This window comes from Eleutherodactylus coqui, chromosome 1, assembly GCF_035609145.1.
Source record: "Eleutherodactylus coqui strain aEleCoq1 chromosome 1, aEleCoq1.hap1, whole genome shotgun sequence".
Classification (NCBI taxonomy): domain Eukaryota; kingdom Metazoa; phylum Chordata; class Amphibia; order Anura; family Eleutherodactylidae; genus Eleutherodactylus; species Eleutherodactylus coqui.
The window spans coordinates 223,348,999-223,362,404 of NC_089837.1; the positions used below are offsets into that span (position 1 = coordinate 223,348,999).

Here is a 13,406-nt window from a genome sequence, read left to right on the forward strand (position 1 = left end):
AACATTGAAAACAATGGGAGAACATTGCGATCTCCTGCCACAGCTGTGACAGCAACAGCGGGGATAAAGGCAACCTCCGCAGTGATGCGAAGCTGTTTCCATGTGGAATTGCCTCATATACATGGGTGTCCAGAAGAATTGCGAGGGCGATACCGTGATTCGTGGCCCAGTATCGTCCTCGCCAATGTTACACTGACATGTAACATATTAAGGTCTAACAGGCAAATAGACATGGCAGGCCCAAGTGCCTTTATTCTTGGAGGCACAGTGATGAGCTAACATATGGAAACCCTCCCTATGTGAAGCCATTTTGATACATGAGTGAAATGTTACCACTATTCCATGAATGTATGGCACAGTGTGTTCAATTGCAATGCAAGAGGTTAAGGTGTAAACATAATCCTACAAATTAAAATGTCTTAAAGTGAACCTGTTATGTTTTAGCATTGCATTATAGGTTTCAAATGTGAGGGAACGAGGTACCCAGGGAGTGGTGTTTCACCCTAAAAAGTGCTCCATTCTTGCGCCGTGTCCCCAGAAAGTTGGCGCGAACACACAGCGTGACCGTATTCAGCCAGCTGTGTACACATGTGCTCTCTAATTCATCTCTATGCCAGACCAGGCGCACACAGCCGACTGAAGAGTCACGTTGTGTATACGCACCAACTTGTGGGAAAACAGCGTAGAAATGGGGAACCCAGTCAGTATAAAACACAGCACACGTTTGAGCCCCATAACATAGTTTATGGAGCTCAAACATGATGAAAACCATACTTTCAGTCAGGTATAAAGGGCTCTGCATAAGAGACACACCTTGTGTACATCCATATTGTACTGGTAGGTGGCTGTTAAAGTGGTTGTTAGTGTTGCTTGTCTTGATCGGTTGATTGATAAAATTGCTCTAATTCTAGCGAAATCTAGTAGGTTAAGTTTGAATCGCTTTTTGGAGAAAATCTCGGGAAAGTACCTGTGATCCATTGATTTACTGATCTCCTCAGACTACAGCACTATCTGGTGTTTCCAATCACTGGACTGCAAAATCCAGCTAACCCTTTTATCTGGATTTCTCAGAGCTGACTGTTTCCATTCTAGATGCTTCTGGCCTCTCATATGAGGAGATTGGCAGTAGTTCTGCACCATTCAGATGAGCGGTCCATGCACTATGCAGCTAGAGGTCCGCACACCTTGCAGGTGGGCACCAGATGTATATGGCTGGTTGATACAAGGCAGAGTATTTAAGTGTGGGGGAACTGTATAAACAGGGGCCACAATGTGTATAGAGGGGGAACAGGTTATATATATGACTTGTATCCCGACTTGGCTATGGGTCACCTGACCCAAACTCTGAGCATCATAGGAATCCACATATGTTTGTATTATGGATGCAAAAACATGGCCAAAATATGGTAGTGTGTTACCAGTCTAAATCTAGACTGCTTAGGGATCAGTTCAGGAGACGCGCAGTCAGGCCAGGACATATTTCCGCATTGCAATGCAGAAATGCCACTGAGATATGGTAGTTTATGATGTCACCAGCCTTATATTGCAACAGTAAATGAATATCGTAAAGGGTGTATTTTCCAAACTGGAGTCACATTTGCGGGGGTTTCATTGACTGAGTACCTCAGGAGCTCTGCAAATGTGACATGGTGCCTGCAAATTATTCCAGCAAAATCTGTGCGCCAAAAGCAAAATAACGCTTCTTAGTTCTGAGCCTTACCATTTGCCTAAACAGCAGTCTGTATCCATATAAGGGCATTTTCAAACTTGTAACAAATTGGATAACAACTTGTCATTGCTTTTTCTCTTATTGTCCCCATGAAAACGAAACATTTTGCACCAAACCTACATGTTTTGGGCACAATTGTAATTATTCATTTTCAAAGCCCAATGCTAAAACACCCATGAGGTCAAAATATTCACCGTATTCCTTTATGAATTCCTTGAGGGGTGTAGTTTCGAAAATGGGCCTTTTGAGGGGTGTTTCTAATGTTTTGGCACTTCAAGACCTCAGCAAACTTGAAATGGTGCCTGGAAAATGGTCCAATAAAGCAGAAACTTCAAAATCCAAGAGGTGATCCTTCGTTTCTGAGCCCTGTGTTTTAATCACATTGCATACTAAGACCATGTGTGGGATATTTTGTGTAATAAATAATGAGTTATTTTTATCTTGTTAACTACTACTGTGTTACAGGGGAAAAAATGAAATTGATATAAACTTTCTGACATCTAAAAATAAGACACTTGCAAGGTAAAGTGGACATATAGTAAGTCATAGAATCATAGAATGGTTGGAAGGGACCTCCAGGGTCATCTGGTCCAACCCCCTGCTCAATGCAGGATTCTCTAAATCATCCCAGACAGATATTTGTCCAGTCTTTGTTTGAACACTTCCATTAAAGGACAACTCACCACCTCCCGTGGTAACCTGTTCCACCATTGATCACCCTCACTGTCAGAAAGTTTTTCTAATATACAATCTGTGTCTCCTCCCTTCCAGTTTCATCACATGGCTGTACAAATGAGAATAGGGCTGATCCCTCTGCATTGTGACAGTCCTTCAGATATTTGTAGACAGCTATTAAGTCTCCTCTCAGCCTTCTTTTTTGCAAGCTAAACATTCCCAGATCCTTTACCCGTTCCTCATAGGACATGATTGCAGACCGCTCACCATTCTGGTAACTCTTCTCTGAACTTACTCCAGTTTGTCTATGTCTTTTTTAAAGTGGGGTGCCCAGAACTGGACACAGTATTCCAGATGAGGTCTACTAAGGAAGAGTAGAGGGGGATAATTACGTCTTGTGATCTAGACTCTATGCTTCTCCTAATACATCCCAGAATTGTGTTTGCCTTTTTAGCTGTTGCATCACATTGTTGGCTCATGTTCAGGACTTTGCATTTCTCCTTGTTAAATACCATTCTGTTAGTCACCACCCACTGTTTAAGCTTTTCTATTTCTTTTTGAATACTCTCTTTCTCTCCTCCCTAGTGTTAGCTAGTTGTAAATCCAACTACCAGTTGTCTTGTTAATCACATATTTGGTCCTTTTTTTCAATAAGTATGGTATGAGATACTTTGTCAAATGCTTTACTAAAGTCAAGATATACTATATCCACTGCATTTCCCTGATCAACCCAGTTGGTGATTCTGTGATAAAAGGAAATTAGATTTGTTTGGCATGACTTGTTTGTTACAAACCCATGTCGGCTCTGGTTAATTACTCCATTTTTATTCAAGTACTTGCATATATGCTGTTTAATAATGTGTTCAAAGATCTTTCCCGGTATAGAAGTCAGGCCCACGGGCCTGTAGTTTCCTGGGTCCACCTTCTTCCCTTTTTTGAAGATAGGGACAACATTTGCCCTTTTTCAATCTTCTGGGACTTCTCCTGTTCTCCAGGAATTTTCAAAGATTATGGCGAGTGGTTCAGCAATTACCTCCGCTGCTTCCTTTAGTATTCTAGAATTTAATTCATCTGGACCTTGAGACTTGAATTCATTTAAGTTAGCTAAGTGTTCCTTTACAATCTCTCTGCTTATAGATAGCTTGCATTCTTTTATTACTCAATAGGACAGGGAAGATTAGTTGATGTTCCATCTAAAACAGATAGAAAATAGGAATTTAAAAGTTCGGCCTTCTTAAAGGGGTTGTCTCGCGGCAGCAAGTGGGGTTATACACTTCTGTATGGCCATATTAATGCACTTTGTAATGTACATTGTGCATTAAATATGAGCCATACAGAAGTTATTCACTTACCTGCTCCGTTGCTAGCGTCCCCGTTGCCATGGTTCCGTCTAACTTCGGTGTCTTCTTGCTTTTTTAGACGCGCTTGCGCAGATGCATCTTCTCCCTTCGGCTGGTCTTGGAAGCATCGGCGTTTTGGCTCCGCCCCCTTGTACGCATCATCGCGTAGCTCCGCCCCATGACGTGTGCCGGTTCCAGCCTCCTGATTGGCTGGAATCGGCACATGACGGGGGCGGAGCTACGCGATGACGCGAAAACGGGGCGGAGCCAAAACGCCGATGCTTCCAAGACCAGCCGAAGGGAGAAGATCCATCTGCGCAAGCGCGTCTAAAAAAGCAAGAAGACACCGAATTTAGACGGCACCATGGAGACGAGGACGCTAGCAACAGAGCAGGTAAGTGAATAACTTCTGTATGGCTCATATTTAATGCACAATGTACATTACAAAGTGCATTAATATGGCCATACAGAAGTGTATAACCCCACTTGCTTTCGCGAGACAACCCCTTTAACATCATTCTTAACCAATTCACTGTTTTCATCTTGTAAGCATCCAATAGCATATTTGACTTTTATTTTGCTTTTGACATACCCCCAAAATCTTTTTTTATTGCTTTTGACCTCTGTTGCAAGCTTCAATTCATTATTAGAGATGAGCGAACGTGTTCTTCCGAGCTTGATATTCGTGCGAATATTAGGGTGTTCGGGATGTTCGTTATTCGTAACGAACACCATGCGGTGTTCTGGTTACTTTCACTTCCTTCCCTGAGACGTTAGCGCGCTTTTCTGGCCAATTGAAAGACAGGGAAGGCATTATAACTTCCCCCTGTGACATTCAAGCCCTATACCACCCCCCTGCTGTGAGTGGCTGGGAAGATCAGGTGTCACCCGAACATAAAAGTCGGCCCCTCCCGCGGTTCGCCTCAGATGCCTTGTGAGTTAGATGAGGGACAGTGCTGTTTGTACCGGAGCTGCTGTAGGGAAAGAATTGGTAGTTAGTGTAGGCTTCAAGACCCCCCAAAGGTCCTTATTAGGGCCACTGATAGCTGTGTGTTGGCTGCTGTTAGCAGTGGCAATTTTTTTTTCTTCTCAAAATCGGCTCTGCAGAGCGTTGCACCTGGCATTAGGGACAGAAGTGCTGCATAGGCAGGGAGAGTGTTAGGAGTGAGTGTAGCCTTCAAGAACCTCAACGGTCCTTTCTAGGGCCATATTTAACCGTGTGCAGTACTGTCCAGGCTGCTGTTAGCTGTGCTGCATTTTTTTTGCTTCTCAAAATCGCCTCTGCAGACCATTGCACCCTCCATTGATACTGCAGGGAAAGAATTGTATAGGCAGGGCCACAACACAGTTATTATTCATAGAATATACGCAGTGCTGCCTTTTGCTTGTAAAACAAGTGAAAATAATTCTATTTGTCCTGCCTCTGTCCGTCCTAAGGGCGGTGGACACGTGTCGGCTGCGTGTGCAACCTGTAAAAATCAGACGCACCCAGCTACGTTTTACTCCTGGCTTCGCCATTTGCTTTCCTTAATTGGGAAAAAAAATACCTGCTCTGCCACAGTTAATAACTCTGCTACCCTCACGTTCTGTGACACATTAGCAGGAAAACAGCACAGTTATTAAACTTCTCATGTTCATAGAATATACGCAGTGCTGCCTTTTGGTGCAAAAAAACGGAAAATAATTCTATTTGTCCTGCCTCTGTCCGTCCTAAGGGCGGTGGACACGTGTCGGCTGCGTGTGCAACCTGTAAAAATCAGACGCACCCAGCTACGTTTTACTCCTGGCTTCGCCATTTGCTTTCCTTAATTGGGAAAAAAAATACCTGCTCTGCCACAGTTAATAACTCTGCTACCCTCACGTTCTGTGACACATTAGCAGGAAAACAGCACAGTTATTAAACTTCTCATGTTCATAGAATATACGCAGTGCTGCCTTTTGGTGCAAAAAAACGGAAAATAATTCTATTTGTCCTGCCTCTGTCCGTCCTAAGGGCGGTGGACACGTGTCGGCTGCGTGTGCAACCTGTAAAAATCAGACGCACCCAGCTACGTTTTACTCCTGGCTTCGCCATTTGCTTTCCTTAATTGGGAAAAAAAATACCTGCTCTGCCACAGTTAATAACTCTGCTACCCTCACGTTCTGTGACACATTAGCAGGAAAACAGCACAGTTATTAAACTTCTCATGTTCATAGAATATACGCAGTGCTGCCTTTTGGTGCAAAAAAACGGAAAATAATTCTATTTGTCCTGCCTCTGTCCGTCCTAAGGGCGGTGGACACGTGTCGGCTGCGTGTGCAACCTGTAAAAATCAGACGCACCCAGCTACGTTTTACTCCTGGCTTCGCCATTTGCTTTCCTTAATTGGGAAAAAAAATACCTGCTCTGCCACAGTTAATAACTCTGCTACCCTCACGTTCTGTGACACATTAGCAGGAAAACAGCACAGTTATTAAACTTAGATTATTCATTCACTAGAGGCAGTGGGGCCTTTCGTTTTCAAAAAAGGGAAAAAATTATATTTGGCCTGCAGTCTTGCGCCAATTTATTAGCTGCCTGTGAAATCAAATCACTGGTAATACAGCATGCTGAGGGGTAGGGGTAGGCCTAGAGGACGTGGACGCGGCCGAGGACGCGGAGGGCCAAGTCAGGGTGTGGGCACAGGCCAAGCTCCTGATCCAGGTGTGTCGCAGCCGACTGCTGCGCGATTAGGAGAGAGGCACGTTTCTGGTGTCCCCACATTCATCGCCCAATTAATGGGTCCACGCGGGAGACGGTTATTAGAAAATGAGCAGTGTGAGCAGGTCCTGTCCTGGATGGCAGAAAGTGCTTCGAGCAACCTATCGTCTACCCGCAGTTCTGCGCCGTCCACTGCTGCCAATCCGAATCCTCTGTCTGCTGCTCCTCCTTCCTCCCAGCCTCCTCACTCCACTACAATAACACCTGCTCAGGAGCGGGAACACTCCCAGGAACTGTTCTCGGGCCCCTGCTTAGATTGGGCAGCAGCGGTTCCTCTCCCACCAGAGGAGTTTATCGTCACTGATGCCCAACCATTCGAAAGTTCCCGGGGTCCGGGGGAAGAGGCTGGGGACTTCCGCCAACTGTCTCAACAACTTTCTGTGGGTGAGGAGGACGATGACGATCAGACACAGTTGTCTTGCAGTGAGGTAGTAGTAAGGGCAGTAAGTCCGAGGGAGCAGCGCACAGAGGATTCGGAGGAAGAGCAGCAGGACGATGAGGTGACTGACCCCACCTGGTGTGCAACGCTTACTCAGGAGGACAGGTCTTCAGAGGGGGAGTCAAGGGCATCAGCAAGGCAGGTTGCAAGAGGCAGTGCGGTGGCCAGGGGTAGAGGCAGGGCCAGACCGAATAATCCACCAAGTGTTTCCCAAAGCGCCCCCTCGCGCCATGCCACCCTGCAGAGGCCGAGGTGCTCTAAGGTCTGGCAGTTTTTCACAGAGACGCCTGACGACCGACGAACAGTGGTGTGCAACCTTTGTCGCGCAAAGCTCAGCCGGGGAGCCAACACCAACAGCCTCACCACCACCACCATGCGCAGACATATGATGGCCAAGCACCCCGCAAGGTGGGACGAAGGCCGTTCAGCGCCTCCGGTTTGCACCCCTGCCTCTCCCCCTGTGCCCCAACCTGCCACTGAGATGCAACCCCCCTCTCAGGACACAGGCACTACCGTCTCCTGGCCTGCACCCACACCCTCACCTCCGCTGTCCTCGGCCCCATCCAGCAGTGTAGTTCAGCGCACCGTCCAGCCGTCGCTTGCGCAACTGTTGGAGCGCAAGCGCAAGTACGCCGCCACGCACCCGCACGCTCAAACGTTAACCGTCCGCATAGCAAAATTCATCAGCCTTGAGATGCTGCCGTATAGGGTTGTGGAAACGGAGTCCTTCAAAAGTATCATGGAGGCGGCGGCCCCGCGCTACTCAGTTCCCAGTCGCCACTACTTTTCCCGATGTGCCATCCCAGCCCTGCACGACCACGTCTCCCGCAACATTGTACGCGCCCTCACCAACGCGGTTACTGCCACGGTCCACTTAACTACGGACACGTGGACAAGCACAGGCGGGCAGGGCCACTACATCTCCCTGACGGCACATTGGGTGAATTTAGTGGAGGCTGGGACAGAGTCAGAGCCTGGGACCGCTCATGTCCTACCCACCCCCAGAATTGCGGGCCCCAGCTCGGTGGTGGTATCTGCGGAGGTGTATGCTTCCTCCACTAAAGCACCCTCCTCCTCCTCCTCCTCCTCTGTCTCGCAATCAAGATGTGTTAGCAGCAGCATGTCGCCAGCAGTCGGTGTCGCGCGGTGTGGCAGCACAGCGGTGGGCAAGCGTCAGCAGGCCGTGCTGAAACTACTCAGCTTAGGCGATAAGAGGCACACGGCCCACGAACTGCTGCAGGGTCTGACACAGCAGACCGACCGCTGGCTTGCGCCGCTGAGCCTCCAACCGGGCATGGTCGTGTGTGACAACGGCCGTAACCTGGTGGCGGCTCTGCAGCTCGGCAGCCTCACGCACGTGCCATGCCTGGCCCACGTCTTTAATTTGGTGGTTCAGCGCTTTCTGAAAAGCTACCCACGCTTGTCAGACCTGCTCGTAAAGGTGCGCCGGCTCTGCGCACATTTTCGCAAGTCCCACACGGACGCTGCCACCCTGCGCACCCTGCAACATCACTTTAAGATGCCAGTGCACCGACTGCTGTGCGACGTGCCCACACGGTGGAACTCTACGCTCCACATGTTGGCCAGGCTCTATGAACAACGTAGAGCTATAGTCGAATACCAACTCCAACATGGGCGGCGCAGTGGGAGTCAGCCTCCTCAATTCCTTTCAGAAGAGTGGGCCTGGTTGGCAGACATCTGCCATGTCCTTGGTAATTTTGAGGAGTCTACCCAGGTGGTGAGCGGCGATGCTACAATCATTAGCGTCACCATTCCTCTGCTATGCATCTTGAGAAATTCCCTGCAAACCATAAAGGCAGCTGCTTTGCGCTCGGAAACGGGGGCGGGGGAAGACAGTATGCCGCTGGATAGTCAGGGCACCCTCCTGTCTATTTCTCAGCGCGTACAGGAGGAGGAGGAGGAGCATGAGGAGGATGAGGAGGAGGGGGAAGAGACAGCTTGGGCCGCTGCTGACGGTACACCGGCTGATTGCCTGTCATCCTTTCAGCGTGTATGGCCTGAGGAGGAGGAGGAGGAGGAGGATCCTGAAAGTGATCTTCCTAGTGAAGACAGCCATGTGTTGCGTACAGGTACCCTGGCACACATGGCTGACTTCATGTTAGGATGCCTTTCTCGTGACCCTCGCGTTGCACGCATTCTGGCCACGACGGATTACTGGGTGTACACACTGCTCGATCCACGGTATAAGGAAAACCTGCCCACTCTGATTCCCGAAGAGGAAAGGGGTTCGAGAGTGTTGCTATACCACAGGACCCTTGCGGACAAGCTGATGGTAAAATTCCCAGCCGACAGCGCTAGTGGCAGAAGGCGCAGTACCGAGGGCAAGGTAGCAGGGGATGTGTGTAGATCGAGCAGCATGTACATCCCAGGCAGTGCAACAGTCTTTAAGGGCCTGGCCAGCTTTATGGCTCCCCACCAAGACTGTGTCACCGCTCCCCAGTCACGGCTGAGTCGGCGGGAGCACTGTAAAAGGATGGTGAGGGAGTACGTAGCGGATCGCACGACCATCCTTGGTGACGCCTCTGCCCCCTACAACTACTGGGTGTCGAAGCTGGACACGTGGCCTGAACTAGCGCTGTATGCCCTGGAGGTGCTTGCTTGTCCTGCGGCTAGCGTCTTGTCGGAGAGGGTGTTTAGTGCGGTTGGGGGAATCATCACAGATAAGCGTAGCCGCTTGTCAACCGACAGTGCCGACAGGCTAACACTCATCAAGATGAACAAAGGCTGGATTTCGCCAGACTTCTGTTCTCCACCAGTGGACAGCAGCGATACGTAAGCAATACGTAGGCTGCACCCGCGGATGGAAGCTACGTTCTCTCTCACCATCCAAAACGGGGACATTTCTGCTTCATCAATCTGTGTCTAATATTCCTCCTCCTCCTCCTGCTCCTCCTCCTGAAACCTCACGTAATCACGCTGAACGGGCAATTTTTCTTAGGGCCACAAGGCTCACTCAAATAATTTTTCTGAACAATTTTTATAAGTTTCAATGCGCTTAAAAGTGTTGGAACTTTAACTTGAACCAATTTTTCGTTACACTGGGCTGCCTCCAGGCCTAGTTACCACTTAAGCCACATTAACCAAAGCGATTAATGGGTTTCACCTGCCCTCTTGGCTGGCCATGGCCAATTTTTGGGATGTACATTAGTACTGTTGATACAGCAATTTTTGTGGGCCCTCGCCTACAGTGTAATCAAATTAATTTTTAGCCCACCTGCATTCCAGCTGACGTTACCTCAGCTGTGTTGGGCAATGCAATGGGATATTTTTATGTACCGCCGGTGGGTTCCAGGGAGCCACCCATGCTGTAGGTGCACACGGAGTTTTTAATATATCTGTACACTTCTAAAGAACCCCAGTCTGACTGGGGCATGCAGTGTGGGCCGAAGCCCACCTGTATTATGCACGACATTACTACCTCAGCTGTGTTGGGCAATGCAATGGGATATTTCTATGTACCGCCGGTGGCTTCCTGGCACCCACCCAGGCAGTGGGTCCACAGGGAGTTTAACCTACATGTGTCCACTTGTAAAGAACCCCAGTCTGACTGGGGCATGCAGTGTGGGCCGAAGCCCACCTGTATTACGCACGACATTACTACCTCAGCTGTGTTGGGCAATGCAATGGGATATTTCTGTGTACCGCCGGTGGCTTCCTGGCACCCACCCAGGCAGTGGGTCCACAGGGAGTTTAACCTACATGTGTCCACTTCTAAAGAACCCCAGTCTGACTGGGGCATGCAGTGTGGGCCGAAGCCCACCTGCATTAAGCACGACATTACTACCTCAGCTGTGTTGGGCAATGCAATGGGATATTTTTATGTACCGCCGGTGGGTTCCAGGGAGCCACCCATGCTGTAGGTGCACACGGAGTTTTTAATACATCTGTACACTTCTAAAGAACCCCAGTCTGACTGGGGCATGCAGTGTGGGCCGAAGCCCACCTGTATTACGCACGACATTACTACCTCAGCTGTGTTGGGCAATGCAATGGGATATTTCTATGTACCGCCGGTGGCTTCCTGGCACCCACCCAGGCAGTGGGTCCACAGGGAGTTTAACCTACATGTGTCCACTTCTAAAGAACCCCAGTCTGACTGGGGCATGCAGTGTGGGCCGAAGCCCACCTGTATTACGCACGACATTACTACCTCAGCTGTGTTGGGCAATGCAATGGGATATTTCTATGTACCGCCGGTGGCTTCCTGGCACCCACCCAGGCAGTGGGTCCACAGGGAGTTTAACCTACATGTGTCCACTTCTAAAGAACCCCAGTCTGACTGGGGCATGCAGTGTGGGCCGAAGCCCACCTGTATTACGCACGACATTACTACCTCAGCTGTGTTGGGCAATGCAATGGGATATTTCTATGTACCGCCGGTGGCTTCCTGGCACCCACCCAGGCAGTGGGTCCACAGGGAGTTTAACCTACATGTGTCCACTTCTAAAGAACCCCAGTCTGACTGGGGCATGCAGTGTGGGCCGAAGCCCACCTGCATTAAGCACGACATTACTACCTCAGCTGTGTTGGGCAATGCAATGGGATATTTCTGTGTACCGCCGGTGGGTTCCAGGGAGCCACCCATGCTGTCTGTCGACAGGGACTTCACAATAGGGAGTTGTACCTGCCTGTGTCTATGAATTAAAAAGCCCGATCTGACTGGGGCATGCAGACACCTTGAGAGAATGAATAGTGTGTGGCACATAGGTTCCCCATTGCTATGCCCACGTGTGCAGCTCCTGATGGCGGTGGCACAGGATTCTATTTCTCATTGCTTCTGTACAGCATTGTGGGCTATCGCTCCGCCACTTTTAAAGAGGGTCGCTGCCTAGCCGTGCCAACCTCTGCAGTGTGTGCCTGCGGTCCCTCGTCATGGCAGACGCAATTCTAAATAGACATGAGCGTGGTGTGGCATGAGGGCAGCTGAAGGCTGCCCAGGGACACTTTGGTGTGCGCTGTGGGGGGGAGGGGGGGCGGTTGGGCATCATGTAACCCAGGAGAAGTGTCAGTGGAGTGTCATGCAGGCAGTGATTGTGCTTTGTTGGAGGTAGTGTGGTGCTTAGCAAAGGTATGCCATGCTAATGAGGGCTTTTCAGAAGTAAAAGTTGTTGGGAGGGGGGGGGGGCCCACTCTTGCCGCTATTGTGGCTTAATAGTGGGACCTGTGAACTTGAGATGCAGCCCAACATGTAGCCCCTCGCCTGCCCTATCCGTTGCTGTGTCGTTCCCATCACTTTCTTGAATTGCCCAGATTTTCACACATGAAAACCTTAGCGAGCATCGGCGAAATACAAAAATGCTCTGGTCGCCCATTGACTTCAATGGGGTTCGTTGTTCGAAACGAACCCTCGAACATCGCTGGAAGTTCGTTCCGAATAACGAACACCCGAACATTTTGGTGTTCCCTCATCTCTATTCATTATTAGTTTTAGCTTTTCTGACACTTGCCCTACAGTTTCTGCAGACCACATTATATTCTTCTTTAGATATTTCCCCTCTCTTTCCATTTGATAAACATATTTTCCTTCGTTTTTAACACGTGTGCAAGTTCTGTGTTCATCCATCCTTGTATCTTTAAACGCTTCCTATTCTTCCTTTTTTTAGGAATTGTTAACGATTGTGCTTTGCGAATCTCATTTCGCAATATTTCCCAATCTCCTGGACATTTCTGTCCTTAAGAACATGCAGCCATTGGATTCTTTCTACCCTCTTTCTGAGTTCAGTAATATCTGCCTTTCTGAAATCCAACCTTGAGGTCTGAGTCTTCTCAGGTCTTCCTCCCCTTTTTATCCAAAATTCAAGGATAGCATGATCACTGCCTCCTATGGTCCCAGCCACCCATACTTCCTCAACCATTCCCTCCCTGTTGGTAAGAATTAGGTCCAAGATACCAGATCCCGTGGTTTTCTCTTCTACCTTTTGGAAGATAAAGTTGTCAGCCAGAGTGGATAAGAATTTGTTGGATCCATGACTTTTACCTGAGAGAGATTCCCAACAAATGTCTGAATAGTTAAAGTCTCCCATGATCACTATGTCATGCTTTTTTGAGAGCTTGGCCATCTGATGTAGAAAGAGTTCATCGATATCTTCAGATTGTCCAGGTGGCCTATAGTAAATGCCTACAATAGTGTACTTTCTAGAAGGACGTATCTTTTCAACAGAGACTTATGAAAAACTCTATGGCTCTTCCAAGAATCTGGTAATTGCAATTCATAAGCCATAGGATTAACAATCCTGGTGATCGGAAAAAGTCCCACAAATCGCAGAGCCAGTTTTAATGCAGGGACCTTCAATTTCAAATTCTTGGAAGATAAATAACCCAACTGACCAACTGAAAAAGAATCAGAGACAGTACGTCTGTTCTTGTTATTCCTTAACATGACCTCCCAAGAATGTTCCAAATTACAGTGTACCTCACCCCAAATCTCCTAAAGTCTCTTGACCATAGAATCCACCGAAGGAT

General features: G+C 48.6%; 1 long non-coding RNA gene across 3 annotated transcripts in view; it reads right to left on the reverse strand.

The window, feature by feature from the left end:
• Positions 1 to 13,406, reverse strand: part of LOC136611387 (uncharacterized) — a 74,977-nt gene that overhangs the window by 12,765 nt on the left and 48,806 nt on the right. The window contains exon 4 of one of the 3 annotated variants that reach the window (XR_010790260.1): positions 3,575 to 3,597. The exons of the other annotated variants lie outside the window; for them this stretch is intronic. This is a non-coding gene — a long non-coding RNA (uncharacterized lncRNA). Of the gene's footprint in view, positions 1 to 3,574; positions 3,598 to 13,406 lie in introns of those variants that run through there. 3 annotated transcript variants of the gene reach the window in all.